This window comes from Haemaphysalis longicornis, unplaced genomic scaffold (assembly GCF_048455015.1).
Source record: "Haemaphysalis longicornis isolate Haplotype H1 unplaced genomic scaffold, Haemaphysalis longicornis Haplotype H1 scaffold_1, whole genome shotgun sequence".
NCBI lineage: Eukaryota > Metazoa > Arthropoda > Arachnida > Ixodida > Ixodidae > Haemaphysalis > Haemaphysalis longicornis.
Window position 1 is genome coordinate 93,478,485 of NW_027526203.1, and position 27,310 is coordinate 93,505,794.

Genomic DNA, 27,310 nt, shown 5'->3' on the forward strand with positions numbered 1-27,310 from the left:
ACCTGTGTGGTGAACAAATATTTCAGGATGAGCGACATGGTTCCGGCTGCCTCGCCGTGCCCACTGGTGAACTGCAGCCACGGGCGATCTCTTATAGGTTTGTCCGATGACGTCACAGTCGCTGGGAAACGCCAGGGCAGAACACTGAGACTGCAAAGCTGTGGTTACTGGGGCAGCAGCAATGGTTGATAGCCGATGTCCTTGGTGTGGTAATCCTCTCGACACGTCGAACCCGTGCATACGCCTACTTGAGTTGCGCAGGAGTATTCATCCGCTCCAAGTGCCGGTTTGGCGCCGATACTTGCGACGAAAAGGCAGGCCTGTGTGGTGAACAAATATTTCTGGATGAGCGACATGGTTCCAGCTGCCTCGCCGTGCCCACTGGTGAACTGCAGCTACGGGCGATCTCTTATAGGTTGGTCCGATGACGTCACAGTCGCTGGAAAACCCCAGTGCCGAACACTGAGACTGCACAGCTGTGGTTACTGGGGCAGCAGCAATGGTTGATAGCCGATGTCTTCGGTGTGGTAATCCTCTCGACACGTCGAACCCGTGCATACGCCTACTTGAGTTGCGCAATAGTATTCATCCGCTCCAAGGGCCGGTTTGGCGCCGATACTTGCGACGAAAAGGCCGGCCTGTGTGGTGAACAAATATTTCCGGATGAGCGACATGGTTCCGGCTGCCTCGTCTTGCCCACTGGTGAACTGCAGCCGCGGGTTATCTCTTATAGGTTGGTCCGATGACGTCACAGTCGCTGGAAAACCCCAGTGCAGAACACTGAGACTGCACAGCTGGGGTTACTGGGGCAGCAGCAATGGTTGATAGCCGATGTCTTCGGTGTGGTAATCCTCTCGACACGTCGAACCCGTGCATACGTCTACTTGAGTTGCGCAGGAGTATTCATCCGCTCCAAGTGCCGGTTTGGCGCCGATACTTGCGACGAAAAGGCAGGCCTGTGTGGTGAACAAATATTTCTGGATGAGCGACATGGTTCCGGCTGCCTCGCCGTGCCCACTGGTGAACTGCAGCCACGGGCGATCTTTTATAGGTTGGTCCGATGACGTCACAGTCGCTGGAAGACCCCAGTGCAGAACACTGAGACTGCACAGCTGTGGTTACTGGGGCAGCAGAAATGGTTGATAGCCGATGTCTTCGGTGTGGTAATCCTCTCGACATGTCGCACCTGTGCATACGCCTACTTGAGTTGCGCAGGAGTATTCATCCGCTCCAAGTGCCGGTTTTGCGCCGATACTTGCGACGAAAAGGCAGGCCTGTGTGGTGAACAAATATTTCTGGATGAGCGACATGGTTCCTGCTGCCTCGCCGTGCCCACTGGTGAACTGCAGCCACGGGCGATCTTTTATAGGTTGATCCGATGACGTCACAGTCGCTGGAAGACCCCAGTGCAGAACACTGAGACTGCACAGCTGTGGTTACTGGGGCAGCAGCAATGGTTGATAGCCGATGTCTTCGGTGTGGTAATCCTCTCGACATGTCGCACCTGTGCATACGCCTACTTGAGTTGCGCAGGAGTATTTATCCGCTCCAAGTGCCGGTTTTGCGCCGATACTTGCGACGAAAAGGCAGGCCTGTGTGGTTAACAAATATTTCTGGATGAGCGACATGGTTCCTGCTGCCTCGCCGTGCCCACTGGTGAACTGCAGCCACGGGCGATCTTTTATAGGTTGATCCGATGACGTCACAGTCGCTGGAAGACCCCAGTGCAGAACACTGAGACTGCACAGCTGTGGTTACTGGGGCAGCAGCAATGGTTGATAGCCGATGTCTTCGGTGTGGTAATCCTCTCGACATGTCACACCTGTGCATACGCCTACTTGAGTTGCGCAGGAGTATTCATCCGCTCCAAGTGCCGGTTTTGCGCCGATACTTGCGACGAAAAGGCAGGCCTGTGTGGTTAACAAATATTTCTGGATGAGCGACATGGTTCCGGCTGCCTCGCCGTGCCCACTGGTGAACTGCAGCCACGGGCGATCTTTTATAGGTTGGTCCGATGACGTCACAGTCGCTGGAAGACCCCATTGCAGAACACTTAGACTGCACAGCTGTGGTTACTGCGGCAGCAGCAATGGTTGATAGCCGATGTCTTCGGTGTGGTAATCCTTTCGACACGTCGAACACGTGCATACGCCTACTTGAGTTGCGCAGGAGTATTCATCCGCTCCAAGTGCCGGTTTGGCGCCGATACTTGCGACGAAAAGGCAGACCTGTGTGGTGAACAAATATTTCAGGATGAGCGACACGGTTCCGGCTGCCTCGCCGTGCCCACTGGTGAACTGCTGCCACAGGCGATCTCTTATAGTTGGTCCGATGACGTCACAGTCGCTGGGAAACCCCAGTGCAGAACACTGATACTGCAAAGCTGTGGTTACTGGGGCAGCAGCAATGGTTGATAGCCGATGTCTTCGGTGTGGTAATCCTCTCGACACGTCGAACCCGTGCATACGCCTACTTGAGTTGCGCAGGAGTATTCATCCGCTCCAAGTGCCGGTTTGGCGCCGATACTTGCGCCGAAAAGGCAGACCTGTGTGGTGAACAAATATTTCAGGATGAGCGACATGGTTCCGGCTGCCTCGCCGTGCCCACTGTTGAACTGCAGCCACGGGCGATCTTTTATAGGTTGGTCCGATGACGTCACAGTCGCTGGAAGACCCCATTGCAGAACACTGAGACTGCACAGCTGTGGTTACTGCGGCAGCAGCAATGGTTGATAGCTGATGTCTTGGGTGTGGTAATCCTTTCGACACGTCGAACACGTGCATACGCCTACTTGAGTTGCGCAGGAGTATTCATCCGCTCCAAGTGCCGGTTTGGCGCCGATACTTGCGACGAAAAGGCAGACCTGTGTGGTGAACAAATATTTCAGGATGAGCGACATGGTTCCGGCTGCCTCGCCGTGCCCACTGGTGAACTGCAGCCACGGGCGATCTCTTATAGGTTTATCCGATGACGTCACAGTCGCTGGGAAACGCCAGGGCAGAACACTGAGACTGCAAAGCTGTGGTTACTGGGGCAGCAGCAATGGTTGATAGCCGATGTCTTCGGTGTGGTAATCCTCTCGACACGTCGAACCCGTGCATACGCCTACTTGAGTTGCGCAGGAGTATTCATCCGCTCCAAGTGCCGGTTTGGCGCCGATACTTGCGACGAAAAGGCAGGCCTGTGTGGTGAACAAAAATTTCTGGATGAGCGACATGGTTCCAGCTGCCTCGCCGTGCCCACTGGTGAACTGCAGCTACGGGCGATCTCTTATAGGTTGGTCCGATGACGTCACAGTCGCTGGAAAACCCCAGTGCAGAACACTGAGACTGCAAAGCTGTGGTTACTGGGGCAGCAGCAATGGTTGATAGCCGATGTCTTCGGTGTGGTAATCCTCTCGACACGTCGAACCCGTGCATACGCCTACTTGAGTTGCGCAGGAGTATTCATCCGCTCCAAGTGCCGGTTTGGCGCCGATACTTGCGACGAAAAGGCAGGCCTGTGTGGTGAACAAATATTTCTGGATGAGCGACATGGTTCCTGCTGCCTCGCCGTGCCCACTGGTGAACTGCAGCCACGGGCGATCTTTTATAGGTTGATCCGATGACGTCACAGTCGCTGGAAGACCCCAGTGCAGAACACTGAGACAGCACAGCTGTGGTTACTGGGGCAGCAGCAATGGTTGATAGCCGATGTCTTCGGTGTGGTAATCCTCTCGACATGTCGCACCTGTGCATACGCCTACTTGAGTTGCGCAGGAGTATTTATCCACTCCAAGTGCCGGTTTTGCGCCGATACTTGCGACGAAAAGGCAGGCCTGTGTGGTTAACAAATATTTCTGGATGAGCGACATGGTTCCTGCTGCCTCGCCGTGCCCACTGGTGAACTGCAGCCACGGGCGATCTTTTATAGGTTGATCCGATGACGTCACAGTCGCTGGAAGACCCCAGTGCAGAACACTGAGACTGCACAGCTGTGGTTACTGGGGCAGCAGCAATGGTTGATAGCCGATGTCTTCGGTGTGGTAATCCTCTCGACATGTCACACCTGTGCATACGCCTACTTGAGTTGCGCAGGAGTATTCATCCGCTCCAAGTGCCGGTTTTGCGCCGATACTTGCGACGAAAAGGCAGGCCTGTGTGGTTAACAAATATTTCTGGATGAGCGACATGGTTCCGGCTGCCTCGCCGTGCCCACTGGTGAACTGCAGCCACGGGCGATCTTTTATAGGTTGGTCCGATGACGTCACAGTCGCTGGAAGACCCCATTGCAGAACACTTAGACTGCACAGCTGTGGTTACTGCGGCAGCAGCAATGGTTGATAGCCGATGTCTTCGGTGTGGTAATCCTTTCGACACGTCGAACACGTGCATACGCCTACTTGAGTTGCGCAGGAGTATTCATCCGCTCCAAGTGCCGGTTTGGCGCCGATACTTGCGACGAAAAGGCAGACCTGTGTGGTGAACAAATATTTCAGGATGAGCGACACGGTTCCGGCTGCCTCGCCGTGCCCACTGGTGAACTGCTGCCACAGGCGATCTCTTATAGTTGGTCCGATGACGTCACAGTCGCTGGGAAACCCCAGTGCAGAACATTGATACGGCAAAGCTGTGGTTACTGGGGCAGCAGCAATGGTTGATAGCCGATGTCTTCGGTGTGGTAATCCTCTCGACACGTCGAACCCGTGCATACGCCTACTTGAGTTGCGCAGGAGTATTCATCCGCTCCAAGTGCCGGTTTGGCGCCGATACTTGCGCCGAAAAGGCAGACCTGTGTGGTGAACAAATATTTCAGGATGAGCGACATGGTTCCGGCTGCCTCGCCGTGCCCACTGTTGAACTGCAGCCACGGGCGATCTTTTATAGGTTGGTCCGATGACGTCACAGTCGCTGGAAGACCCCATTGCAGAACACTGAGACTGCACAGCTGTGGTTACTGCGGCAGCAGCAATGGTTGATAGCTGATGTCTTGGGTGTGGTAATCCTTTCGACACGTCGAACACGTGCATACGCCTACTTGAGTTGCGCAGGAGTATTCATCCGCTCCAAGTGCCGGTTTGGCGCCGATACTTGCGACGAAAAGGCAGACCTGTGTGGTGAACAAATATTTCAGGATGAGCGACATGGTTCCGGCTGCCTCGCCGTGCCCACTGGTGAACTGCAGCCACGGGCGATCTCTTATAGGTTTATCCGATGACGTCACAGTCGCTGGGAAACGCCAGGGCAGAACACTGAGACTGCAAAGCTGTGGTTACTGGGGCAGCAGCAATGGTTGATAGCCGATGTCTTCGGTGTGGTAATCCTCTCGACACGTCGAACCCGTGCATACGCCTACTTGAGTTGCGCAGGAGTATTCATCCGCTCCAAGTGCCGGTTTGGCGCCGATACTTGCGACGAAAAGGCAGGCCTGTGTGGTGAACAAAAATTTCTGGATGAGCGACATGGTTCCAGCTGCCTCGCCGTGCCCACTGGTGAACTGCAGCTACGGGCGATCTCTTATAGGTTGGTCCGATGACGTCACAGTCGCTGGAAAACCCCAGTGCAGAACACTGAGACTGCAAAGCTGTGGTTACTGGGGCAGCAGCAATGGTTGATAGCCGATGTCTTCGGTGTGGTAATCCTCTCGACACGTCGAACCCGTGCATACGCCTACTTGAGTTGCGCAGGAGTATTCATCCGCTCCAAGTGCCGGTTTGGCGCCGATACTTGCGACGAAAAGGCAGGCCTGTGTGGTGAACAAATATTTCTGGATGAGCGACATGGTTCCTGCTGCCTCGCCGTGCCCACTGGTGAACTGCAGCCACGGGCGATCTTTTATAGGTTGATCCGATGACGTCACAGTCGCTGGAAGACCCCAGTGCAGAACACTGAGACAGCACAGCTGTGGTTACTGGGGCAGCAGCAATGGTTGATAGCCGATGTCTTCGGTGTGGTAATCCTCTCGACATGTCGCACCTGTGCATACGCCTACTTGAGTTGCGCAGGAGTATTTATCCACTCCAAGTGCCGGTTTTGCGCCGATACTTGCGACGAAAAGGCAGGCCTGTGTGGTTAACAAATATTTCTGGATGAGCGACATGGTTCCTGCTGCCTCGCCGTGCCCACTGGTGAACTGCAGCCACGGGCGATCTTTTATAGGTTGATCCGATGACGTCACAGTCGCTGGAAGACCCCAGTGCAGAACACTGAGACTGCACAGCTGTGGTTACTGGGGCAGCAGCAATGGTTGATAGCCGATGTCTTCGGTGTGGTAATCCTCTCGACATGTCACACCTGTGCATACGCCTACTTGAGTTGCGCAGGAGTATTCATCCGCTCCAAGTGCCGGTTTTGCGCCGATACTTGCGACGAAAAGGCAGGCCTGTGTGGTTAACAAATATTTCTGGATGAGCGACATGGTTCCGGCTGCCTCGCCGTGCCCACTGGTGAACTGCAGCCACGGGCGATCTTTTATAGGTTGGTCCGATGACGTCACAGTCGCTGGAAGACCCCATTGCAGAACACTTAGACTGCACAGCTGTGGTTACTGCGGCAGCAGCAATGGTTGATAGCCGATGTCTTCGGTGTGGTAATCCTTTCGACACGTCGAACACGTGCATACGCCTACTTGAGTTGCGCAGGAGTATTCATCCGCTCCAAGTGCCGGTTTGGCGCCGATACTTGCGACGAAAAGGCAGACCTGTGTGGTGAACAAATATTTCAGGATGAGCGACACGGTTCCGGCTGCCTCGCCGTGCCCACTGGTGAACTGCTGCCACAGGCGATCTCTTATAGTTGGTCCGATGACGTCACAGTCGCTGGGAAACCCCAGTGCAGAACATTGATACGGCAAAGCTGTGGTTACTGGGGCAGCAGCAATGGTTGATAGCCGATGTCTTCGGTGTGGTAATCCTCTCGACACGTCGAACCCGTGCATACGCCTACTTGAGTTGCGCAGGAGTATTCATCCGCTCCAAGTGCCGGTTTGGCGCCGATACTTGCGCCGAAAAGGCAGACCTGTGTGGTGAACAAATATTTCAGGATGAGCGACATGGTTCCGGCTGCCTCGCCGTGCCCACTGTTGAACTGCAGCCACGGGCGATCTTTTATAGGTTGGTCCGATGACGTCACAGTCGCTGGAAGACCCCATTGCACAACACTGAGACTGCACAGCTGTGGTTACTGCGGCAGCAGCAATGGTTGATAGCTGATGTCTTCGGTGTGGTAATCCTTTCGACACGTCGAACACGTGCATACGCCTACTTGAGTTGCGCAGGAGTATTCATCCGCTCCAAGTGCCGGTTTGGCGCCGATACTTGCGACGAAAAGGCAGACCTGTGTGGTGAACAAATATTTCAGGATGAGCGACATGGTTCCGGCTGCCTCGCCGTGCCCACTGGTGAACTGCAGCCACGGGCGATCTCTTATAGGTTTATCCGATGACGTCACAGTCGCTGGGAAACGCCAGGGCAGAACACTGAGACTGCAAAGCTGTGGTTACTGGGGCAGCAGCAATGGTTGATAGCCGATGTCTTCGGTGTGGTAATCCTCTCGACACGTCGAACCCGTGCATACGCCTACTTGAGTTGCGCAGGAGTATTCATCCGCTCCAAGTGCCGGTTTGGCGCCGATACTTGCGACGAAAAGGCAGGCCTGTGTGGTGAACAAATATTTCTGGATGAGCGACATGGTTCCAGCTGCCTCGCCGTGCCCACTGGTGAACTGCAGCTACGGGCGATCTCTTATAGGTTGGTCCGATGACGTCACAGTCGCTGGAAAACCCCAGTGCAGAACACTGAGACTGCACAGCTGTGGTTACTTGGGCAGCAGCAATGGTTGATAGCCGATGTCTTCGGTGTGGTAATCCTCTCGACACGTCGAACCCGTGCATACGCCTACTTGAGTTGCGCAGGAGTATTCATCCGCTCCAAGTGCCGGTTTGGCGCCGATACTTGCGACGAAAAGGCAGACCTGTGTGGTGAACAAATATTTTTGTATGAGCGACATGGTTCCGGCTGCCTCGTCGTGCCCACTGGTGAACTGCAGCCACAGGCGATCTCTTATAGGTTGGTCCGATGACGGCACAGTCGCTGGAAAACCCCAGTGCAGAACACTGAGACTGCACAGCTGTGGTTACTGGGGCAGCAGCAATGGTTGATAGCCGATGTCTTCGGTGTGGTAATCCTCTCGACACGTCGAACCCGTGCATACGCCTACTTGAGTTGCGCAATAGTATTCATCCGCTCCAAGGGCCGGTTTGGCGCCGATACTTGCGACGAAAAGGCCGGCCTGTGTGGTGAACAAATATTTCCGGATGAGCGACATGGTTCCGGCTGCCTCGTCTTGCCCACTGGTGAACTGCATCCACGGGTTATCTCTTATAGGTTGGTCCGATGACATCACAGTCGCTGGAAAACCCCAGTGCAGAACACTGAGACTGCACAGCTGTGGTTACTGGGGCAGCAGCAATGGTTGATAGCCGATGTCTTCGGTGTGGTAATCCTCTCGACACGTCGAACCCGTGCATACGTCTACTTGAGTTGCGCAGGAGTATTCATCCGCTCCAAGTGCCGGTTTGGCGCCGATACTTGCGACGAAAAGGCAGGCCTGTGTGGTGAACAAATATTTCTGGATGAGCGACATGGTTCCGGCTGCCTCGCCGTGCCAACTGGTGAACTGCAGGCACGGGCGATCTCTTATAGGTTGGTCCGATGACGTCACAGTCGCTGGAAAACCCCAGTGCAGAACACTGAGACTGCACAGCTGTGGTTACTGGGGCAGCAGCAATGGTTGATAGCCGATGTCTTCGGTGTGGTAATCCTCTCGACACGTCGAACCCGTTCATACGCCTACTTGAGTTGCGCAGGAGTATTCATCCGCTCCAAGTGCCGGTTTGGCGCCGATACTTGCGACGAAAAGGCAGACCTGTGTGGTGAACAAATATTTTTGTATGAGCGACATGGTTCCGGCTGCCTCGTCGTGCCCACTGGTGGACTGCAGCCACAGGCGATCTCTTATAGGTTGGTCCGATGACGGCACAGTCGCTGGAAAACCCCAGTGCAGAACACTGAGACTGCACAGCTGTGGTTACTGGGGCAGCAGCAATGGTTGATAGCCGATGTCTTCGGTGTGGTAATCCTCTCGACACGTCGAACCCGTGCATACGCCTACTTGAGTTGCGCAATAGTATTCATCCGCTCCAAGGGCCGGTTTGGCGCCGATACTTGCGACGAAAAGGCCGGCCAGTGTGGTGAACAAATATTTCCGGATGAGCGACATGGTTCTGGCTGCCTCGTCTTGCCCACTGGTGAACTGCAGCCACGCGTTATCTCTTATAGGTTGGTCCGATGACGTCACAGTCGCTGGAAAACCCCAGTGCAGAACACTGAGACTGCACAGCTGTGGTTACTGGGGCAGCAGCAATGGTTGATAGCCGATGTCTTCGGTGTGGTAATCCTCTCGACACGTAGAACCCGTGCATACGCCTACTTGAGTTGCGCAGGAGTATTCATCCGCTCCAAGTGCCGGTTTGGCGCCGATACTTGCGACGAAAAGGCAGACCTGTGTGGTGAACAAATATTTCTGTATGAGCGACATGGTTCCGGCTGCCTCGTCGTGCCCACTGGTGAACTGCGGCCACGGGCGATCTCTTATAGGTTGGTCCGATGACGTCACAGTCGCTGGAAAACCCCAGTGCAGAACACTGAGACTGCACAGCTGTGGTTACTGCAATAGCAGCAATGGTTGATAGCCGATGTCTTCGGTGCGGTAATCCTCTCGACACGTCGAACCCGTGGATACGCTTTCTTGAGTTGCGCAGGAGTATTCATCCGCTCCAAGTGCCGGTTTGGTGCCGATACTTGCGACGAAAAGGCCGGCCTGTGTGGTGAACAAATATTTCCGGATGAGCGACATGGTTCTGGCTGCCTCGTCGTGCCCACTGGTGAACTGCAGCCACGAGCGATCTCTTATAGGTTGGTCCGATGACGTCACAGTCGCTGGAAAACCCCAGTGCAGAACACTGAGACTGCACAGCTGTGGTTACTGGGGCAGCAGCAATGGTTGATAGCCGATGTCTTCGGTGTGGTAATCCTCTCGACACGTCGAACCCGTGCATACGCCTACTTGAGTTGCGCAGGAGTATTCATCCGCTCCAAGTGCCGGTTTGGCGCCGATACTTGCGACGAAAAGGCAGACCTGTGTGGTGAACAAATATTTCTGTATGAGCGACATGGTTCCGGCTGCCTCGTCGTGCCCACTGGTGAACTGCAGCCACGGGCGATCTCTTATAGGTTGGTCCGATGACGTCACAGTCGCTGGAAAACCCCAGTGCAGAACACTGAGACTGCACAGCTGTGGTTACTGCAATAGCAGCAATGGTTGATAGCCGATGTCTTCGGTGCGGTAATCCTCTCGACACGTCGAACCCGTGGATACGCTTTCTTGAGTTGCGCAGGAGTATTCATCCGCTCCAAGTGCCGGTTTGGTGCCGATACTTGCGACGAAAAGGCAGGCCTGTGTGGTGAACAAATATTTCTGGATGAGCGACATCGTTCTGGCTGCCTCGCCGTGCCCACTGGTGAACTGCAGCCACGGGCGATCTCTTATAGGCTGGTCCGAAGACGTCACAGTCGCTGGAAAACCACAGTGCAGAACACTAAGACTGCACAGCTGTGGTTGTTGGGGCAGCAGCAATGGTTGATAGCCGATGTCTTCGGCGTGATAATTCTCTCGACACGTCGAACCCGTGCATACGCCTACTTGAGTTGCGCAGGAGTTTCATCCGCTCCAAGTGCCGGTTTGGCACCGATACTTGCGACGAAAAGGCAGGCCTGTGTGGTGAACAAATATTTCTGGATGAGCGACATGGTTCCGGCTGCCTCGACGTGCCCACTGGTGAACTGCAGACACGGGCGATCTTTTATAGGTTGGTCCAATGACGTCAGAGTCGCTGGAAGACCCCATTGCAGAACACTGAGACTGCACAGCTGTGGTTACTGGGGCAGCAGCAATGGTTGATAGCCGATGTCTTCGGTGTGGTCATCCTGTCGACATGTCGAACCCGTGCATACGCCTACTTGAGTTGCGCAGGAGTATTCATCCGCTCCAAGTGCCGGTTTGGCGCCGATACTTGCGACGAAAAGGCAGACCTGTGTGGTGAACAAATATTTCAGGATGAGCGACATGGTTCCGGCTGCCTCGCCGTGCCCACTGGTGAACTGCAGCCACGGGCGATCTCTTATAGGTTTGTCCGATGACGTCACAGTCGCTGGGAAACGCCAGTGCAGAACACTGAGACTGCAAAGCTGTGGTTACTGGGGCAGCAGCAATGGTTGATAGCCGATGTCTTCGGTGTGGTAATCCTCTCGACACGTCGAACCCGTGCATACGCCTACTTGAGTTGCGCAATAGTATTCATCCGCTCTAAGGGCCGGTTTGGCGCCGACATGCGACGAAAAGGCCGGCCTGTGTGGTGAACAAATATTTCTGGATGAGCGACATGGTTCCGGTTGCCTCGTCTTGCCCACTGGTGAACTGCAGCCACGGGTTATCTCTTATAGGTTGGTCCGATGACGTCACAGTCGCTGGAAAAATCCCCAGTGCAGAACACTGAGACTGCACAGCTGTGGTTACTGGGGCAGCAGCAATGGTTGATAGTTGATGTCTTCGGTGTGGTAATCCTCTCGACACGTCGAACCCGTGCATACGTCTACTTGAGTTGTGCAGGAGTATTCATCCGCTCCAAGTGCCGGTTTGGCGCCGATACTTGCGACGAAAACGCAGGCCTGTGTGGTGAACAAATATTTCTGGATGAGCGACATGGTTCCGGCTGCCTCGCCGTGCCAACTGGTGAACTGCAGCCACGGGCGATCTCTTATAGGTTGGTCCGATGACGTCACAGTCGCTGGAAAACCCCAGTGCAGAACCCTGAGACTGCACAGCTGTGGTTACTGGGGCAGCAGCAATGGTTGATAGCCAATGTCTTCGGTGTGGTAATCCTCTCGACACGTCGAACCCGTGCATACGCCTACTTGAGTTGCGGAATAGTATTCATCCGCTCCAAGTGCCGGTTTGGCGCCGATACTTGCGACGAAAAGGCAGACCTGTGTGGTGAACAAATATTTCTGTATGAGCGACATGATTCCGGCTGCCTCGTCGTGCCCACTGGTGAACTGCAGCCACGGGCGATCTCTTATAGGTTGGTCCGATGACGTCACAGTCGCTGGAAAACCCCAGTGCAGAACACTGAGACTGCACAGCTGTGGTTACTGGGGCAGCAGCAATGGTTGATAGCCGATGTCTTCGGTGTGGTAATCCTCTCGACACATCGAACCCGTGCATACGCCTACTTGAGGTGCGCAGGAGTATTCATCCGCTCCAAGTGCCGGTTTGGCGCCGATACTTGCGACGAAAAGGCAGGCCTGTGTGGTGAACAAATATTTCTGAATGAGCGACATGGTTCCGGCTGCCTCGACGTGCCCACTGGTGAACTGCAGCCACGGGCGATCTTTTATAGGTTAGTCCGATGACGTCACAGTCGCTGGAAGACCCCAGTACAGAACACTGAGACTGCACAGCTGTGGTTACTGCAATAGCAGCAATGGTTGATAGCCGATGTCTTCGGTGCGGTAATCCTCTCGACACGTCGAACCCGTGCATACGCTTTCTTGAGTTGCGCAGGAGTATTCATCCGCTCCAAGTGCCGGTTTGGCGCCGATACTTGCGACGAAAAGGCAGGCCTGTGTGGTGAACAAATATTTCTGGATGAGCGACATCGTTCCGGCTGCCTCGCCGTGCCCACTGGTGAACTGCAGCCACGGGCGATCTCTTATAGGTTGGTCCGAAGACGTCACAGTCATTGGAAAACCACAGTGCAGAACACTAAGACTGCACAGCTGTGGTTGTTGGGGCAGCAGCAATGGTTGATAGCCGATGTCTTCGGCGTGATAATCCTTTCGACACGTCGAACCCGTGCATACGCCTACTTGAGTTGCGCAGGAGTTTCATCCGCTCCAAGTGCCGGTTTGGCACCGATACTTGCGACGAAAAGGCAGGCCTGTGTGGTGAACAAATATTTCTGGATGAGCGACATGGTTCCGGCTGCCTCGACGTGCCCACTGGTGAACTGCAGACACGGGCGATCTTTTATAGGTTGGTCCGATGACGTCAGAGTCGCTGGAAGACCCCATTGCAGAACACTGAGACTGCACAGCTGTGGTTACTGGGGCAGCAGCAATGGTTGATAGCCGATGTCTTCGGTGTGGTCATCCTGTCGACACGTCGAACCCGTGCATACGCCTACTTGAGTTGCGCAGGAGTATTCATCCGCTCCAAGTGCCGGTTTGGCGCCGATACTTGCGACGAAAAGGCAGACCTGTGTGGTGCACAAATATTTCAGGATGAGCGACATGGTTCCGGCTGCCTCGCCGTGCCCACTGGTGAACTGCAGCCACGGGCGATCTCTTATAGGTTTGTCCGATGACGTCACAGTCGCTGGGAAACGCCAGTGCAGAACACTGAGACTGCAAAGCTGTGGTTACTGGGGCAGCAGCAATGGTTGATAGCCGATGTCTTCGGTGTGGTAATCCTCTCGACACGTCGAACCCGTGCATACGCCTACTTGAGTTGCGCAATAGTATTCATCCGCTCCAAGGGCCGGTTTGGCGCCGATACTTGCGACGAAAAGGCAGGCCTGTGTGGTGAACAAATATTTCTGGATGAGCGACATAGTTCCGGCTGCCTCGCCGTGCCAACTGGTGAACTGCAGCCACGGGCGATCTCTTATAGGTTGGTCCGATGACGTCACAGTCGCTGGAAAACCCCAGTGCAGAACACTGAGACTGCACAGCTGTGGTTACTGGGGCAGCAGCAATGGTTGATAGCCGATGTCTTCGGTGTGGTAATCCTCTCGACACGTCGAACCCGTGCATACGCCTACTTGAGTTGCGCAGGAGTATTCATCCGCTCCAAGTGCCGGTTTTGCGCCGATACTTGCGACGAAAAGGCAGGCCTGTGTGGTTAACAAATATTTCTGGATGAGCGACATGGTTCCTGCTGCCTCGCCGTGCCCACTGGTGAACTGCAGCCACGGGCGATCTTTTATAGGTTGATCCGATGACGTCACAGTCGCTGGAAGACCCCAGTGCAGAACACTGAGACTGCACAGCTGTGGTTACTGGGGCAGCAGCAATGGTTGATAGCCGATGTCTTCGGTGTGGTAATCCTCTCGACATGTCACACCTGTGCATACGCCTACTTGAGTTGCGCAGGAGTATTCATCCGCTCCAAGTGCCGGTTTTGCGCCGATACTTGCGACGAAAAGGCAGGCCTGTGTGGTTAACAAATATTTCTGGATGAGCGACATGGTTCCGGCTGCCTCGCCGTGCCCACTGGTGAACTGCAGCCACGGGCGATCTTTTATAGGTTGGTCCGATGACGTCACAGTCGCTGGAAGACCCCATTGCAGAACACTTAGACTGCACAGCTGTGGTTACTGCGGCAGCAGCAATGGTTGATAGCCGATGTCTTCGGTGTGGTAATCCTTTCGACACGTCGAACACGTGCATACGCCTACTTGAGTTGCGCAGGAGTATTCATCCGCTCCAAGTGCCGGTTTGGCGCCGATACTTGCGACGAAAAGGCAGACCTGTGTGGTGAACAAATATTTCAGGATGAGCGACACGGTTCCGGCTGCCTCGCCGTGCCCACTGGTGAACTGCTGCCACAGGCGATCTCTTATAGTTGGTCCGATGACGTCACAGTCGCTGGGAAACCCCAGTGCAGAACATTGATACGGCAAAGCTGTGGTTACTGGGGCAGCAGCAATGGTTGATAGCCGATGTCTTCGGTGTGGTAATCCTCTCGACACGTCGAACCCGTGCATACGCCTACTTGAGTTGCGCAGGAGTATTCATCCGCTCCAAGTGCCGGTTTGGCGCCGATACTTGCGCCGAAAAGGCAGACCTGTGTGGTGAACAAATATTTCAGGATGAGCGACATGGTTCCGGCTGCCTCGCCGTGCCCACTGTTGAACTGCAGCCACGGGCGATCTTTTATAGGTTGGTCCGATGACGTCACAGTCGCTGGAAGACCCCATTGCACAACACTGAGACTGCACAGCTGTGGTTACTGCGGCAGCAGCAATGGTTGATAGCTGATGTCTTCGGTGTGGTAATCCTTTCGACACGTCGAACACGTGCATACGCCTACTTGAGTTGCGCAGGAGTATTCATCCGCTCCAAGTGCCGGTTTGGCGCCGATACTTGCGACGAAAAGGCAGACCTGTGTGGTGAACAAATATTTCAGGATGAGCGACATGGTTCCGGCTGCCTCGCCGTGCCCACTGGTGAACTGCAGCCACGGGCGATCTCTTATAGGTTTATCCGATGACGTCACAGTCGCTGGGAAACGCCAGGGCAGAACACTGAGACTGCAAAGCTGTGGTTACTGGGGCAGCAGCAATGGTTGATAGCCGATGTCTTCGGTGTGGTAATCCTCTCGACACGTCGAACCCGTGCATACGCCTACTTGAGTTGCGCAGGAGTATTCATCCGCTCCAAGTGCCGGTTTGGCGCCGATACTTGCGACGAAAAGGCAGGCCTGTGTGGTGAACAAATATTTCTGGATGAGCGACATGGTTCCAGCTGCCTCGCCGTGCCCACTGGTGAACTGCAGCTACGGGCGATCTCTTATAGGTTGGTCCGATGACGTCACAGTCGCTGGAAAACCCCAGTGCAGAACACTGAGACTGCACAGCTGTGGTTACTTGGGCAGCAGCAATGGTTGATAGCCGATGTCTTCGGTGTGGTAATCCTCTCGACACGTCGAACCCGTGCATACGCCTACTTGAGTTGCGCAGGAGTATTCCTCCGCTCCAAGTGCCGGTTTGGCGCCGATACTTGCGACGAAAAGGCAGACCTGTGTGGTGAACAAATATTTTTGTATGAGCGACATGGTTCCGGCTGCTTTGTCGTGCCCACTGGTGAACTGCAGCCACAGGCGATCTCTTATAGGTTGGTCCGATGACGGCACAGTCGCTGGAAAACCCCAGTGCAGAACACTGAGACTGCACAGCTGTGGTTACTGGGGCAGCAGCAATGGTTGATAGCCGATGTCTTCGGTGTGGTAATCCTCTCGACACGTCGAACCCGTGCATACGCCTACTTGAGTTGCGCAATAGTATTCATCCGCTCCAAGGGCCGGTTTGGCGCCGATACTTGCGACGAAAAGGCCGGCCTGTGTGGTGAACAAATATTTCCGGATGAGCGACATGGTTCCGGCTGCCTCGTCTTGCCCACTGGTGAACTGCATCCACGGGTTATCTCTTATAGGTTGGTCCGATGACATCACAGTCGCTGGAAAACCCCAGTGCAGAACACTGAGACTGCACAGCTGTGGTTACTGGGGCAGCAGCAATGGTTGATAGCCGATGTCTTCGGTGTGGTAATCCTCTCGACACGTCGAACCCGTGCATACGTCTACTTGAGTTGCGCAGGAGTATTCATCCGCTCCAAGTGCCGGTTTGGCGCCGATACTTGCGACGAAAAGGCAGGCCTGTGTGGTGAACAAATATTTCTGGATGAGCGACATGGTTCCGGCTGCCTCGCCGTGCCAACTGGTGAACTGCAGGCACGGGCGATCTCTTATAGGTTGGTCCGATGACGTCACAGTCGCTGGAAAACCCCAGTGCAGAACACTGAGACTGCACAGCTGTGGTTACTGGGGCAGCAGCAATGGTTGATAGCCGATGTCTTCGGTGTGGTAATCCTCTCGACACGTCGAACCCGTTCATACGCCTACTTGAGTTGCGCAGGAGTATTCATCCGCTCCAAGTGCCGGTTTGGCGCCGATACTTGCGACGAAAAGGCAGACCTGTGTGGTGAACAAATATTTTTGTATGAGCGACATGGTTCCGGCTGCCTCGTCGTGCCCACTGGTGGACTGCAGCCACAGGCGATCTCTTATAGGTTGGTCCGATGACGGCACAGTCGCTGGAAAACCCCAGTGCAGAACACTGAGACTGCACAGCTGTGGTTACTGGGGCAGCAGCAATGGTTGATAGCCGATGTCTTCGGTGTGGTAATCCTCTCGACACGTCGAACCCGTGCATACGCCTACTTGAGTTGCGCAATAGTATTCATCCGCTCCAAGGGCCGGTTTGGCGCCGATACTTGCGACGAAAAGGCCGGCCAGTGTGGTGAACAAATATTTCCGGATGAGCGACATGGTTCTGGCCGCCTCGTCTTGCCCACTGGTGAACTGCAGCCACGCGTTATCTCTTATAGGTTGGTCCGATGACGTCACAGTCGCTGGAAAACCCCAGTGCAGAACACTGAGACTGCACAGCTGTGGTTACTGGGGCAGCAGCAATGGTTGATAGCCGATGTCTTCGGTGTGGTAATCCTCTCGACACGTCGAACCCGTGCATACGCCTACTTGAGTTGCGCAGGAGTATTCATCCGCTCCAAGTGCCGGTTTGGCGCCGATACTTGCGACGAAAAGGCAGACCTGTGTGGTGAACAAATATTTCTGTATGAGCGACATGGTTCCGGCTGCCTCGTCGTGCCCACTGGTGAACTGCAGCCACGGGCGATCTCTTATAGGTTGGTCCGATGACGTCACAGTCGCTGGAAAACCCCAGTGCAGAACACTGAGACTGCACAGCTGTGGTTACTGCAATAGCAGCAATGGTTGATAGCCGATGTCTTCGGTGCGGTAATCCTCTCGACACGTCGAACCCGTGGATACGCTTTCTTGAGTTGCGCAGGAGTATTCATCCGCTCCAAGTGCCGGTTTGGTGCCGATACTTGCGACGAAAAGGCCGGCCTGTGTGGTGAACAAATATTTCCGGATGAGCGACATGGTTCTGGCTGCCTCGTCGTGCCCACTGGTGAACTGCAGCCACGAGCGATCTCTTATAGGTTGGTCCGATGACGTCACAGTCGCTGGAAAACCCCAGTGCAGAACACTGAGACTGCACAGCTGTGGTTACTGGGGCAGCAGCAATGGTTGATAGCCGATGTCTTCGGTGTGGTAATCCTCTCGACACGTCGAACCCGTGCATACGCCTACTTGAGTTGCGCAGGAGTATTCATCCGCTCCAAGTGCCGGTTTGGCGCCGATACTTGCGACGAAAAGGCAGACCTGTGTGGTGAACAAATATTTCTGTATGAGCGACATGGTTCCGGCTGCCTCGTCGTGCCCACTGGTGAACTGCAGCCACGGGCGATCTCTTATAGGTTGGTCCGATGACGTCACAGTCGCTGGAAAACCCCAGTGCAGAACACTGAGACTGCACAGCTGTGGTTACTGCAATAGCAGCAATGGTTGATAGCCGATGTCTTCGGTGCGGTAATCCTCTCGACACGTCGAACCCGTGGATACGCTTTCTTGAGTTGCGCAGGAGTATTCATCCGCTCCAAGTGCCGGTTTGGTGCCGATACTTGCGACGAAAAGGCAGGCCTGTGTGGTGAACAAATATTTCTGGATGAGCGACATCGTTCTGGCTGCCTCGCCGTGCCCACTGGTGAACTGCAGCCACGGGCGATCTCTTATAGGCTGGTCCGAAGACGTCACAGTCGCTGGAAAACCACAGTGCAGAACACTAAGACTGCACAGCTGTGGTTGTTGGGGCAGCAGCAATGGTTGATAGCCGATGTCTTCGGCGTGATAATCCTCTCGACACGTCGAACCCGTGCATACGCCTACTTGAGTTGCGCAGGAGTTTCATCCGCTCCAAGTGCCGGTTTGGCACCGATACTTGCGACGAAAAGGCAGGCCTGTGTGGTGAACAAATATTTCTGGATGAGCGACATGGTTCCGGCTGCCTCGACGTGCCCACTGGTGAACTGCAGACACGGGCGATCTTTTATAGGTTGGTCCAATGACGTCAGAGTCGCTGGAAGACCCCATTGCAGAACACTGAGACTGCACAGCTGTGGTTACTGGGGCAGCAGCAATGGTTGATAGCCGATGTCTTCGGTGTGGTCATCCTGTCGACATGTCGAACCCGTGCATACGCCTAATTGAGTTGCGCAGGAGTATTCATCCGCTCCAAGTGCCGGTTTGGCGCCGATACTTGCGACGAAAAGGCAGACCTGTGTGGTGAACAAATATTTCAGGATGAGCGACATGGTTCCGGCTGCCTCGCCGTGCCCACTGGTGAACTGCAGCCACGGGCGATCTCTTATAGGTTTGTCCGATGACGTCACAGTCGCTGGGAAACGCCAGTGCAGAACACTGAGACTGCAAAGCTGTGGTTACTGGGGCAGCAGCAATGGTTGATAGCCGATGTCTTCGGTGTGGTAATCCTCTCGACACGTCGAACCCGTGCATACGCCTACTTGAGTTGCGCAATAGTATTCATCCGCTCTAAGGGCCGGTTTGGCGCCGACATGCGACGAAAAGGCCGGCCTGTGTGGTGAACAAATATTTCTGGATGAGCGACATGGTTCCGGTTGCCTCGTCTTGCCCACTGGTGAACTGCAGCCACGGGTTATCTCTTATAGGTTGGTCCGATGACGTCACAGTCGCTGGAAAAATCCCCAGTGCAGAACACTGAGACTGCACAGCTGTGGTTACTGGGGCAGCAGCAATGGTTGATAGTTGATGTCTTCGGTGTGGTAATCCTCTCGACACGTCGAACCCGTGCATACGTCTACTTGAGTTGTGCAGGAGTATTCATCCGCTCCAAGTGCCGGTTTGGCGCCGATACTTGCGACGAAAACGCAGGCCTGTGTGGTGAACAAATATTTCTGGATGAGCGACATGGTTCCGGCTGCCTCGCCGTGCCAACTGGTGAACTGCAGCCACGGGCGATCTCTTATAGGTTGGTCCGATGACGTCACAGTCGCTGGAAAACCCCAGTGCAGAACACTGAGACTGCACAGCTGTGGTTACTGGGGCAGCAGCAATGGTTGATAGCCAATGTCTTCGGTGTGGTAATCCTCTCGACACGTCGAACCCGTGCATACGCCTACTTGAGTTGCGGAATAGTATTCATCCGCTCCAAGTGCCGGTTTGGCGCCGATACTTGCGACGAAAAGGCAGACCTGTGTGGTGAACAAATATTTCTGTATGAGCGACATGATTCCGGCTGCCTCGTCGTGCCCACTGGTGAACTGCAGCCACGGGCGATCTCTTATAGGTTGGTCCGATGACGTCACAGTCGCTGGAAAACCCCAGTGCAGAACACTGAGACTGCACAGCTGTGGTTACTGGGGCAGCAGCAATGGTTGATAGCCGATGTCTTCGGTGTGGTAATCCTCTCGACACATCGAACCCGTGCATACGCCTACTTGAGGTGCGCAGGAGTATTCATCCGCTCCAAGTGCCGGTTTGGCGCCGATACTTGCGACGAAAAGGCAGGCCTGTGTGGTGAACAAATATTTCTGAATGAGCGACATGGTTCCGGCTGCCTCGACGTGCCCACTGGTGAACTGCAGCCACGGGCGATCTTTTATAGGTTAGTCCGATGACGTCACAGTCGCTGGAAGACCCCAGTACAGAACACTGAGACTGCACAGCTGTGGTTACTGCAATAGCAGCAATGGTTGATAGCCGATGTCTTCGGTGCGGTAATCCTCTCGACACGTCGAACCCGTGCATACGCTTTCTTGAGTTGCGCAGGAGTATTCATCCGCTCCAAGTGCCGGTTTGGCGCCGATACTTGCGACGAAAAGGCAGGCCTGTGTGGTGAACAAATATTTCTGGATGAGCGACATCGTTCCGGCTGCCTCGCCGTGCCCACTGGTGAACTGCAGCCACGGGCGATCTCTTATAGGTTGGTCCGAAGACGTCACAGTCATTGGAAAACCACAGTGCAGAACACTAAGACTGCACAGCTGTGGTTGTTGGGGCAGCAGCAATGGTTGATAGCCGATGTCTTCGGCGTGATAATCCTTTCGACACGTCGAACCCGTGCATACGCCTACTTGAGTTGCGCAGGAGTTTCATCCGCTCCAAGTGCCGGTTTGGCACCGATACTTGCGACGAAAAGGCAGGCCTGTGTGGTGAACAAATATTTCTGGATGAGCGACATGGTTCCGGCTGCCTCGACGTGCCCACTGGTGAACTGCAGACACGGGCGATCTTTTATAGGTTGGTCCGATGACGTCAGAGTCGCTGGAAGACCCCATTGCAGAACACTGAGACTGCACAGCTGTGGTTACTGGGGCAGCAGCAATGGTTGATAGCCGATGTCTTCGGTGTGGTCATCCTGTCGACACGTCGAACCCGTGCATACGCCTACTTGAGTTGCGCAGGAGTATTCATCCGCTCCAAGTGCCGGTTTGGCGCCGATACTTGCGACGAAAAGGCAGACCTGTGTGGTGCACAAATATTTCAGGATGAGCGACATGGTTCCGGCTGCCTCGCCGTGCCCACTGGTGAACTGCAGCCACGGGCGATCTCTTATAGGTTTGTCCGATGACGTCACAGTCGCTGGGAAACGCCAGTGCAGAACACTGAGACTGCAAAGCTGTGGTTACTGGGGCAGCAGCAATGGTTGATAGCCGATGTCTTCGGTGTGGTAATCCTCTCGACACGTCGAACCCGTGCATACGCCTACTTGAGTTGCGCAATAGTATTCATCCGCTCCAAGGGCCGGTTTGGCGCCGATACTTGCGACGAAAAGGCAGGCCTGTGTGGTGAACAAATATTTCTGGATGAGCGACATAGTTCCGGCTGCCTCGCCGTGCCAACTGGTGAACTGCAGCCACGGGCGATCTCTTATAGGTTGGTCCGATGACGTCACAGTCGCTGGAAAACCCCAGTGCAGAACACTGAGACTGCACAGCTGTGGTTACTGGGGCAGCAGCAATGGTTGATAGCCGATGTCTTCGGTGTGGTAATCCTCTCGACACGTCGAACCCGTGCATACGCCTACTTGAGTTGCGCAGGAGTATTCATCCGCTCCAAGTGCCGGTTTGGCGCCGATACTTGCGACGAAAAGGCAGACCTGTGTGGTGAACAAATATTTCTGTATGAGCGACATGGTTCCGGCTGCCTCGTCGTGCCCACTGGTGAACAGCAGCCACGGGCGATCTCTTATAGGTTGGTCCGATGACGTCACAGTCGCTGGAAAACCCCAGTGCAGAACACTGAGACTGCACAGCTCTGGTTACTGGGGCAGCAGCAATGGTTGATAGCCGATCTCTTCGGTGTGGTAATCCTCTCGACACGTCGAACCCGTGCATACGCCTACTTGAGTTGCGCAGGAGTATTCATCCGCTCCTAGTGCCGGTTTGGCGCCGATACTTGCGACGAAAAGGCAGGCCTGTGTGGTGAAGAAATATTTCTGGATGACCGACATGGTTCCGGCTGCCTCGCCGTGCCAACTGGTGAACTGCAGCCACGGGCGATCTCTTATAGGTTGGTCCGATGACGTCACAGTCGCTGGAAAACCGCAGTGCAGAACACTGAGACTGCACAGCTGTGGTTACTGGGGCAGCAGCAATGGTTGATAGCCGATGTCTTCGGTGTGGTAATCCTCTCGACACGTCGAACCCGTGCATACGCCTACTTGAGTTGCGCAGGAGTATTCATCTGCTCCAAGTGCCGGTTTGGCGCCGATACTTGCGACGAAAAGGCAGACCTGTGTGGTGAACAAATATTTCTGTATGAGCGACATGGTTCCGGCTGCCTCGTCGTGCCCACTGGTGAACTGCAGCCACGGGCGATCTCTTATAGGTTGGTCCGATGACGTCACAGTCGCTGGAAGACCCCATTGCACAACACTGAGACTGCACAGCTGTGGTTACTGCGGCAGCAGCAATGGTTGATAGCTGATGTCTTCGGTGTGGTAATCCTTTCGACACGTCGAACACGTGCATACGCCTACTTGAGTTGCGCAGGAGTATTCATCCGCTCCAAGTGCCGGTTTGGCGCCGATACTTGCGACGAAAAGGCAGACCTGTGTGGTGAACAAATATTTCAGGATGAGCGACATGGTTCCGGCTGCCTCGCCGTGCCCACTGGTGAACTGCAGCCACGGGCGATCTCTTATAGGTTTATCCGATGACGTCACAGTCGCTGGGAAACGCCAGGGCAGAACACTGAGACTGCAAAGCTGTGGTTACTGGGGCAGCAGCAATGGTTGATAGCCGATGTCTTCGGTGTGGTAATCCTCTCGACACGTCGAACCCGTGCATACGCCTACTTGAGTTGCGCAGGAGTATTCATCCGCTCCAAGTGCCGGTTTGGCGCCGATACTTGCGACGAAAAGGCAGGCCTGTGTGGTGAACAAATATTTCTGGATGAGCGACATGGTTCCAGCTGCCTCGCCGTGCCCACTGGTGAACTGCAGCTACGGGCGATCTCTTATAGGTTGGTCCGATGACGTCACAGTCGCTGGAAAACCCCAGTGCAGAACACTGAGACTGCACAGCTGTGGTTACTTGGGCAGCAGCAATGGTTGATAGCCGATGTCTTCGGTGTGGTAATCCTCTCGACACGTCGAACCCGTGCATACGCCTACTTGAGTTGCGCAGGAGTATTCCTCCGCTCCAAGTGCCGGTTTGGCGCCGATACTTGCGACGAAAAGGCAGACCTGTGTGGTGAACAAATATTTTTGTATGAGCGACATGGTTCCGGCTGCTTTGTCGTGCCCACTGGTGAACTGCAGCCACAGGCGATCTCTTATAGGTTGGTCCGATGACGGCACAGTCGCTGGAAAACCCCAGTGCAGAACACTGAGACTGCACAGCTGTGGTTACTGGGGCAGCAGCAATGGTTGATAGCCGATGTCTTCGGTGTGGTAATCCTCTCGACACGTCGAACCCGTGCATACGCCTACTTGAGTTGCGCAATAGTATTCATCCGCTCCAAGGGCCGGTTTGGCGCCGATACTTGCGACGAAAAGGCCGGCCTGTGTGGTGAACAAATATTTCCGGATGAGCGACATGGTTCCGGCTGCCTCGTCTTGCCCACTGGTGAACTGCATCCACGGGTTATCTCTTATAGGTTGGTCCGATGACATCACAGTCGCTGGAAAACCCCAGTGCAGAACACTGAGACTGCACAGCTGTGGTTACTGGGGCAGCAGCAATGGTTGATAGCCGATGTCTTCGGTGTGGTAATCCTCTCGACACGTCGAACCCGTGCATACGTCTACTTGAGTTGCGCAGGAGTATTCATCCGCTCCAAGTGCCGGTTTGGCGCCGATACTTGCGACGAAAAGGCAGGCCTGTGTGGTGAACAAATATTTCTGGATGAGCGACATGGTTCCGGCTGCCTCGCCGTGCCAACTGGTGAACTGCAGGCACGGGCGATCTCTTATAGGTTGGTCCGATGACGTCACAGTCGCTGGAAAACCCCAGTGCAGAACACTGAGACTGCACAGCTGTGGTTACTGGGGCAGCAGCAATGGTTGATAGCCGATGTCTTCGGTGTGGTAATCCTCTCGACACGTCGAACCCGTTCATACGCCTACTTGAGTTGCGCAGGAGTATTCATCCGCTCCAAGTGCCGGTTTGGCGCCGATACTTGCGACGAAAAGGCAGACCTGTGTGGTGAACAAATATTTTTGTATGAGCGACATGGTTCCGGCTGCCTCGTCGTGCCCACTGGTGGACTGCAGCCACAGGCGATCTCTTATAGGTTGGTCCGATGACGGCACAGTCGCTGGAAAACCCCAGTGCAGAACACTGAGACTGCACAGCTGTGGTTACTGGGGCAGCAGCAATGGTTGATAGCCGATGTCTTCGGTGTGGTAATCCTCTCGACACGTCGAACCCGTGCATACGCCTACTTGAGTTGCGCAATAGTATTCATCCGCTCCAAGGGCCGGTTTGGCGCCGATACTTGCGACGAAAAGGCCGGCCAGTGTGGTGAACAAATATTTCCGGATGAGCGACATGGTTCTGGCCGCCTCGTCTTGCCCACTGGTGAACTGCAGCCACGCGTTATCTCTTATAGGTTGGTCCGATGACGTCACAGTCGCTGGAAAACCCCAGTGCAGAACACTGAGACTGCACAGCTGTGGTTACTGGGGCAGCAGCAATGGTTGATAGCCGATGTCTTCGGTGTGGTAATCCTCTCGACACGTCGAACCCGTGCATACGCCTACTTGAGTTGCGCAGGAGTATTCATCCGCTCCAAGTGCCGGTTTGGCGCCGATACTTGCGACGAAAAGGCAGACCTGTGTGGTGAACAAATATTTCTGTATGAGCGACATGGTTCCGGCTGCCTCGTCGTGCCCACTGGTGAACTGCAGCCACGGGCGATCTCTTATAGGTTGGTCCGATGACGTCACAGTCGCTGGAAAACCCCAGTGCAGAACACTGAGACTGCACAGCTGTGGTTACTGCAATAGCAGCAATGGTTGATAGCCGATGTCTTCGGTGCGGTAATCCTCTCGACACGTCGAACCCGTGGATACGCTTTCTTGAGTTGCGCAGGAGTATTCATCCGCTCCAAGTGCCGGTTTGGTGCCGATACTTGCGACGAAAAGGCCGGCCTGTGTGGTGAACAAATATTTCCGGATGAGCGACATGGTTCTGGCTGCCTCGTCGTGCCCACTGGTGAACTGCAGCCACGAGCGATCTCTTATAGGTTGGTCCGATGACGTCACAGTCGCTGGAAAACCCCAGTGCAGAACACTGAGACTGCACAGCTGTGGTTACTGGGGCAGCAGCAATGGTTGATAGCCGATGTCTTCGGTGTGGTAATCCTCTCGACACGTCGAACCCGTGCATACGCCTACTTGAGTTGCGCAGGAGTATTCATCCGCTCCAAGTGCCGGTTTGGCGCCGATACTTGCGACGAAAAGGCAGACCTGTGTGGTGAACAAATATTTCTGTATGAGCGACATGGTTCCGGCTGCCTCGTCGTGCCCACTGGTGAACTGCAGCCACGGGCGATCTCTTATAGGTTGGTCCGATGACGTCACAGTCGCTGGAAAACCCCAGTGCAGAACACTGAGACTGCACAGCTGTGGTTACTGCAATAGCAGCAATGGTTGATAGCCGATGTCTTCGGTGCGGTAATCCTCTCGACACGTCGAACCCGTGGATACGCTTTCTTGAGTTGCGCAGGAGTATTCATCCGCTCCAAGTGCCGGTTTGGTGCCGATACTTGCGACGAAAAGGCAGGCCTGTGTGGTGAACAAATATTTCTGGATGAGCGACATCGTTCTGGCTGCCTCGCCGTGCCCACTGGTGAACTGCAGCCACGGGCGATCTCTTATAGGCTGGTCCGAAGACGTCACAGTCGCTGGAAAACCACAGTGCAGAACACTAAGACTGCACAGCTGTGGTTGTTGGGGCAGCAGCAATGGTTGATAGCCGATGTCTTCGGCGTGATAATCCTCTCGACACGTCGAACCCGTGCATACGCCTACTTGAGTTGCGCAGGAGTTTCATCCGCTCCAAGTGCCGGTTTGGCACCGATACTTGCGACGAAAAGGCAGGCCTGTGTGGTGAACAAATATTTCTGGATGAGCGACATGGTTCCGGCTGCCTCGACGTGCCCACTGGTGAACTGCAGACACGGGCGATCTTTTATAGGTTGGTCCAATGACGTCAGAGTCGCTGGAAGACCCCATTGCAGAACACTGAGACTGCACAGCTGTGGTTACTGGGGCAGCAGCAATGGTTGATAGCCGATGTCTTCGGTGTGGTCATCCTGTCGACATGTCGAACCCGTGCATACGCCTAATTGAGTTGCGCAGGAGTATTCATCCGCTCCAAGTGCCGGTTTGGCGCCGATACTTGCGACGAAAAGGCAGACCTGTGTGGTGAACAAATATTTCAGGATGAGCGACATGGTTCCGGCTGCCTCGCCGTGCCCACTGGTGAACTGCAGCCACGGGCGATCTCTTATAGGTTTGTCCGATGACGTCACAGTCGCTGGGAAACGCCAGTGCAGAACACTGAGACTGCAAAGCTGTGGTTACTGGGGCAGCAGCAATGGTTGATAGCCGATGTCTTCGGTGTGGTAATCCTCTCGACACGTCGAACCCGTGCATACGCCTACTTGAGTTGCGCAATAGTATTCATCCGCTCTAAGGGCCGGTTTGGCGCCGACATGCGACGAAAAGGCCGGCCTGTGTGGTGAACAAATATTTCTGGATGAGCGACATGGTTCCGGTTGCCTCGTCTTGCCCACTGGTGAACTGCAGCCACGGGTTATCTCTTATAGGTTGGTCCGATGACGTCACAGTCGCTGGAAAAATCCCCAGTGCAGAACACTGAGACTGCACAGCTGTGGTTACTGGGGCAGCAGCAATGGTTGATAGTTGATGTCTTCGGTGTGGTAATCCTCTCGACACGTCGAACCCGTGCATACGTCTACTTGAGTTGTGCAGGAGTATTCATCCGCTCCAAGTGCCGGTT